The following is a 7,496-nucleotide window of genomic DNA, read 5'->3' as shown; positions in this document are numbered from 1 at the left end:
AAAATATAAAATTCTGATCAAATCTATTTTATTTTTCATATATTGTAAATAGTCCCAAAAAGAACCAATCCCGTAGCTTGAACTATTCTCTTGTGTTGATACATCTCAGATTCCAGCTTTTGCGTTGAAAAAACCTTTGAAAGCTTCCCTCTAGACTCCTTTTATTCCCCTCAGTGCAATCGACTCAAACAAAAAAAAAAACTGTGTGCAAAAATATGCTGCAATTTTCTTGAAGCACAGATACATATTTCCATGTTTGCCAAATGCCAACAACACAGTCGGAGGTGGAAATGCGTGGAAATGTCGAATCTATGCTAAACAACAAAATGTCATGGGAGATGAGAGGCTAGAAGGTGGCCATAAAGCTGATGTTTGACTAAATGTTGGATACATATTTTGATATTTACACTTCAGACACAAGGCAAACAAATAAAATCACAAAAGTCACCAAGAATACGTACATATACAGATGAGACAGTAAATGTATGGCCAAATGATACAATCTGTATCTTTGTTGATGGTTATGCGGGTGTATCTTATGGAGATACAAATACTCGAATCTGCAATAATTTCTCTTGAATTTCTTTAAACGTAAATATTTGCTGCTGCATACCGCAAGGCGCCAGCGCTTTAATAAAGAATATACCACAAAAAAAAACCAAACGGGAGAGCAATGTAGTTTTCCTAGCCGGGCAAGATATTCCATATGTCTCAGTCCTCCTATCCCTCTCTCAGCAAACATTTGTCTGCAGCTGCTCTCTCTCTATCACTGCTTGGCATTGACATTTTTCAGTTGCATGCAACCGCTGTGGTAAGATGCGAATACTTTCAGTTTTTTCCTTCATCTTTTAACCGAGTTTTCAGCTCTGCGTTTGTGGTTTTTTCGTCAAAAATAATCAAAAAGGGTTGAAGGGCAGACACACACACAAACAAGGGAAAAAAATGGGGAAACGGAAAGAAAACCAGTGCGAAAGGCGGTGATTCCCTATCTGATCCGCCGTTACATCTGTTTCGTTTGAGAGGACGAGAGAGATTCCCCGGGAGCGACAGAGATAAGACGGAGAAGGACACGGGAGAGAGAGGGAGAGTGAAATAGAGAGAGAGGAGGAGCAAGTACATCTCACAAAAAATTGCATGTCAAGTGAAATTACTTGTTTGCCAAAGAGGAACGAAGGGGTTGGAACGCATAAGGAATGTTCAGGGTAGCACGAAACGGAAACGGGCACGGGAATGCGGATGCGGATGCGGATGGGTATAGCTATGGGGATACGGGTAGCAATGACAGCTGCAGCACTCACACACACACACACAATGGAAGAGTGAGAGTAAATAATCCAGCTGGATGGAGCAACAACAATACGACTCGTACTCATGTGTGTCCTGGCTGAGACTTTGATATACGGAGACGGCACTTCGATCTGCCCGGTATATATGCAGCTAAGCACGATAAATTGAGATGAATGTCTGGCATGCGGCTAAAACACTCTCTCACTCTCTCTCTCTCCGTCACTCTCCAGCCATCTATATCCATCCCTATATCTATCCATCTATATCCTATGGCGCGTCCTGACTTACACTTGACACATTTTCCATTTGAATGGAAAAGTGCATTTGCCTGTTGGCTGTCTATCTTTTGTCCACAGATCCGAGTACTTCTCTATTTCGGGGGGCGACTGCTCTGTGACTTTAAGGTACTCTGCGGCATACCGTCTAGACATGTGTGGTGAATCGTGTGGCTGTGTGGCTATAAATATTTAAAAATGTGTTTCATTGCATATGGGCCATGAACAGAACAGGATTCATTCCCCTCCCACCACTCGACACGACTGTTGCACCATTAAAATGCAGCACGCATTGGGCCTGCAATTGCGTTGCATAATTTAAGGCGTTCTAAGGGGGTTGCTGTGGGTGTGGGTGTTGGCGTGGGGGCGAAAGTTGCCATAAAATATTCATTTTAAATGCAGCACGCAACACTTTGCAATGACGCATTTCTTCGCCCACTCCGCCCATGCCACCCACGCATTTAATTGCGGGCGTTGCAAATGCAAATGTCAGAGGGGAAGCAGGAAAATTTGCATGCCGATGACATGGCCCCAACAGGACGTCTGGTTGGCAGAGCCTGCTGTGAGGGCTATTTTCGGATATAGAAAGCGGGGGAGAGATCTAATCCCACGCAGCGCAGCGCTTGAGGAACACTGCTGAATGACTGACTGAGTGACAGACAGACAGCCAGCTCTGACGTGTGTGCGTGACTGTAGCTGTATCTGTGTCTGCATATCTTTGGCAATAACAGGCGTAACAAATAAACCAACAAACAAGAACTTACCGCAACTTAAACCACAGCTACAGCTCTCGAGCCAGTCTCCAGCTTCAGCTTCAGCTTCGGCTCCACCTCCAGCAACCAAAATTCATGTGTGTAGCACTTCAATCGTATGCAAATTCAATCGGTTTTTGTCAACTGCAAAATAATGTGGAAAACATTTTCATTAGCATTTTCGTGGCATAAACAATGTGTGGGGGCGGGCTGGAAACTGAAATTGAAAATTACTTTGCATAATCAAGGTTAACTGGAGGCAAACAGTCGGCCATTAGGTGTTTGAAAGACAACAGGACAGGAGGAGATTTGTCAGGCAATGAGCCCCCAGACAATGCCAACTGATTGCCATTCAAAGCTGTTGTTGAGTAGCGATGGAATTGACTGGAATGTGTCTGATTATTGATTATATCTTCTTAATGATGCCCCGCCAGGTCATGCAGCAGCAACAGCCAAACCCACATAATGCACAAAGGATGTACGAGCAGGAGTCGAAACAAAAGGAGTCAAGCCACATATGTGGCAGCAACCGCAGCAGCATTAAGATATCCACCGATAATACGCCACACATTAACAGGCAGATGCCATTTAAGAGGAAAATCAAGTAAGATATACGTTTACCCGTCAGCCCTCAGCCAGACCGACCGACAGACGTTGATTGCCGGCATTCGATCCATTAAAATTATGCACAATTATCCAATTCACTCGACCGTTGCATCGTCGCAACTTCAGCGAGCGGTTGTCATGATTGTTGCCTCGGCCACTGTTGTCTTTGGTTATACTTTTATTTTTATCCAAATTTATGGTATCGAGGACTCCGATCCACTCACGTTTTTCCAACAGCCTCGAGTCGGAGTTGGAGTCAGAGATTATGAGGCCGTCCCAGGCCTGGGCCGCATTGCACGTTTTGCAACCGAAAAGGGAAATTTTCACGGTGCTCACGTAATTGAATTGCAGTCGGGCTAAATTGGCATTTATTATAATATAAGCAAATATGCAATTTTGCCTTTTCACTAGCCAGAAAATAAATAAACGGGAAACAAATAACAGCCAGAGGAAAAGTCTTGCCAAGGCTATAAGCAAACGGCTAGAGAGTAGAGAGTAGAGAGAGAAATAAGTAAGCCAAATGGGAAAGTTATTAAATAATAGACGAGGCTCCTTGAGAGCTGAGCCTTCACTCAAGTTCAGACTGATGCCCTGGAAAATTCATCTGAAAAGCCATCATCAATTCTAAAGATACTCCGTGTCTGGGGCTGCTGCCGCTGACCTACATTGATGGTTATTCATTTATATTATATCCCCCCTCCCACTTCTTCTTTGGCTAAATTCTACCCACAAATCAACCACAGAGAAATTCAATTTAAATAAATAATTTTACGTCATCAAAGTACAGCAGGAAAAACACAGAAAATAATGAAATAATAAAGAAACACCAGCAGGTAATAATCGAAAGGGGAAAGGATTTTCCATAAGCTTCGAATTAAATGGAAAAAAAAATAAAATTAATAGTAGATATAAATATTATAAAAATTCGCATAGAGTACAAACAGCTATTTTGGGTATTTGCGCTATAATTAATCCATAAATTAATATTAGTTTAATATATATGCATGTATATTCATACTTTTAGAGCTCCGCTCTGCATCGCTATTGTGCGAATTTAATTTAATTATGGCCGAAAGCCGTGCCACATTTAATCGGATTTTCATTGGCTAAGGTGAAGCCTTTAATAGTGGACATTTTGTCAACGAATTTATGGATTAAAGGACAAATGGTTTAAATCACTCTTAGTCGCGTTATCGAATCGGAACTCAATTAAACCCTTTGTGAATGCCAGGATTTTCCTGTTCCTTTGGCCAACATTCAATTTGCAATTTTCTAATTATGTGGTTGAACATTTTGGTGTATTGAAAGCAATTACGCTAAATAATTGCAAATTCCCGTTGCGTGTACGTAAACGTACCGGTAAATACTCGTATGTGGCAAGTGGCATGTGGCAGACAACCTACACTCCACTCTGCTCCCTTTAACTCCTCTACCTTTCCCCTTTTCACAGTTCCAGTCTTTCCAAGTGATGTGCTGCCCGTTTCTTTTGCACTGCTTTCGAGATACTCTTCTCTCAGACACTCGTGCTTTTCTATTCATGAAAGACGTTATTTTTTAAGGGTATCTACCTGGCATCTACTCCTTAACCCTATTTCTCTCTTTGGTTTCCCTAATGACTGCGACGCCGGTTTCAAATTCAATGGCAAAAGGCGCTGTAGCTGTCGCTTGGGGGGGAGCAGACAGTGGAGCTGTTGATGTTGATGGCGCTTTCAAGGAACAGTTAACGTCAAGTGCCAAATCAGTTTTGCACTGCGCCAAACAATTTCCGCATTTAATTACATTGATTATCCACGAAGCCAAAGAGCGGCAATAGCTCTACCACTCCCCCTATAAATGGGTCCCATTTTACTGTATTTTTCTAACATCTAGAAAACTTTTGCTTTAGCATTGAACTTGAATTTGCCACAAATTGTTGATGCGGCATGGCCGAGGCCTCTACTGTGCTGTGACAATGCCCAACGAGCGTGTCATTGCTGTTGAATGCCTCCGTGGTGACAACATTCAACACTTTCATGCTCTGGCAGTGCAAAAAAACAAAGAAGCAATTGAACAACAACAGCAACAGCAACATGTTTCTGTCAACACAATTCGGTTTTTTTACTTGCAGCAATCGTAATGATAATAATTGTGGCAGCTGTAAAGCTGCAGTGAAACAAATAAACAGAAAAAAAAGAAGAAGAAAAAGATGAACAAAATCCATTAACTCATAATTTTCTGCTATGCTGAACACAATCCAGAACTCGGGGCTCTGGCAGAGCCTCTGCTTTTGCTGCTGCTGCTTTTTACACTGATTTTCCCTGAGTGTTCAGTTTGTTGTCGTTAAGCGAACACATATACGATACAACAACAACAAAAAAACCAAATTGCGCGCAATTTTACGGGAGAGCGCATTTTGCCCCAAACCACCCAGCAACACCCACGCCCATTCGGCACCACCCACTGTAGTAGCACCCACTCAGCCTCACACCCACACCACCGTGGAGGCAATGGAGGCACGTATGCGTGAAATATTGTGCAAACAACAACTCATACAATAGCTTCAGCTGCAACACCAACAATAACTGCAGCAGCATTTAAAACACTGCAACAAAAGATTCCACTTCTGAAAAGTCCAGAGCCGAATTTTTAGATACGCTTGCAGCTCGCTAATTACCATGTCAGGTCTTCCACTGAGCTACAAATTTCCAAAAGCCAAAAGTATTTAATAACTTTACAGAAACTGGGACCATTCGCCATTAACGATTTAGGACGTTGGATGAGGAAATCCACATAAATCTTACAAGTCAGTAAATTCCAATATGTTCAAAATTAAGTCAATATTTGGATTCTAGTTAAATATGGCTCGGACATTGTTTCGATAAGTTTTTGATAAGTTGGAATTGATGAAGAGTGGAATTCCACTCAATAAATAGTTCCTTAGGCACAGGGAACTCAAATATAATAATATTCAGTGATACTTCATCCGTCATATATCCGTCACAAAATTCCGCTTATAGTCATAGTACCCTATGCAGAAAATGGTACAGCAGCCACTGACTCATTGCAGATTCCTCATTTAAGTGCATCGTCGTTGCAAGTCGGAAAAATCTTCGGGCCAACAAGACTGGTGGACATGTGAGAGGGGGTGAAGAGGAATATATGTATATGGTAGACGGAACTCGTTTGTAACCGAAAAATAAAATTCACACGGCTTCTCAGCCGTTCGCTGTTGCCTGATTATGGGAAACAGTCAAAACGGGTTTGATTGTGGTCGTTGTTTCGGTTGTTGTTGTTGTTGTTTTGTTTTTACTGCTGTAGTTGTTTTTTGAGGTAATGTAACTTTTGCATGCAACGGTTTTTTGTTGTTGTTTTTGTTCAAATGAGAGTACAACAATGATAAAGTAGCTATTTATAGATACATTCCCATTGTATATACGATTGTAAATCTTTACAGTCTATTAAAAGTTATTTCCTTGTGACTATAAAAACACAAATATCCCATGGATTTTATAACCATATCGTATTTAAATAATTAAAGAGTGTATTAAATTAGTTAAACGTGTGCGAGTAGTCGCACAAGCAAGCTCTTTGAAATCCTAAAATTGTTTTAATTAGGTTTCAATCTCGTTTAAACAGAATAAATCCTCTTGTGGTACATATTTGTGGCTCTTTTGCTCTACATAGAAAACGAATCATGGGCAAAAAGGTAAGTTATAATCAAATTAATCCAACATATATCAATAAGTGACTTACGGGGGCTATAAATCATATGCAAATGATAGGTAATTGGCTCCGATGGATCATTGTCACCGCCCTCCAAAATGGGTCCTACACCGTAACCAATTTGTGTTGATTACAGTGGAGAGTATACCTCGAATCAATCATTTGTCTACATACAAAATATAGAAAAAAATAAATAACAATTGAAATGAATATTCTAGGAAGTAAACCTCCTCAGAAAAAGCGAAAATTATAGTAGACCCTTTGAGAAGTCGTTGAACTTAATCAAAGCTAATAGAATAGGTAATTGCCCTATAATTACAACGATTCGATTGGTTTGCGCTTAAATAAAAGAAAATTGAATGAATGAAATCTAACACTTGTGATGTCTATCGATTAATTGAATCAACTTTATCCCTGAATTTTTTTTCATTGCAAACTTCATCTGAAGGCAACCATAAAATAACACGATTTTGTAAGCGAAGCATTTTGTCTGGTCTTGTGTTCGGTTTATGCAGTTTTATGAACTGTAAATTGGTTAAATTACAAGCAATTATATATAATTCCATTGGCAGGCTACAGCTCACAAAGCTCACACGGCTCACACAACTCACTCACTCGAGCACCCGTCAAACGCATTTTGTCAGACAATTTCATTAACAACAATTGCCGCCAGGGGCCCCGGGGCTGTGGGTATGCGGTGTGTGTGTGTGTGTGTGTGCATAACCGCTTCATTTCCATTAGCCATACAATTTGATTAAGTTCCGAAAGAGGGAGAGACCAGACCAGACCACGCCAGGCCAGGCCAGGCCACAGCACAACTCCAATTCCGCAGGCAGATTACAATAATTTCTTTATCAAAGCAAACAATACGAGG

The 7,496-nt window shown here is 41.0% G+C and overlaps 1 long non-coding RNA gene across 9 annotated transcripts in view; it reads right to left on the bottom strand.

The window, feature by feature from the left end:
* Window positions 1–2,370: 2,370 nt before the first annotated feature.
* The window catches only part of LOC121404251, a 40,175-nt gene continuing 35,049 nt past the window's right edge, over window positions 2,371–7,496 (bottom strand). For 8 of the 9 annotated variants that reach the window (XR_005967840.1, XR_005967833.1, XR_005967834.1 and 5 more), the window contains one exon: window positions 2,371–2,458. This is a non-coding gene — a long non-coding RNA (uncharacterized LOC121404251). Of the gene's footprint in view, window positions 2,459–6,652; window positions 6,789–7,496 lie in introns of all 9 variants that reach the window. The other variant, XR_005967841.1, reaches the window with a different exon arrangement.

Source organism: Drosophila obscura, unplaced genomic scaffold, assembly GCF_018151105.1.
Source record: "Drosophila obscura isolate BZ-5 IFL unplaced genomic scaffold, ASM1815110v1 contig_192, whole genome shotgun sequence".
Lineage (NCBI taxonomy): Eukaryota > Metazoa > Arthropoda > Insecta > Diptera > Drosophilidae > Drosophila > Drosophila obscura.
The sequence above is the reverse complement of the archived record's forward strand: the minus strand, read 5'-3'. Positions and strand labels throughout refer to the sequence as shown.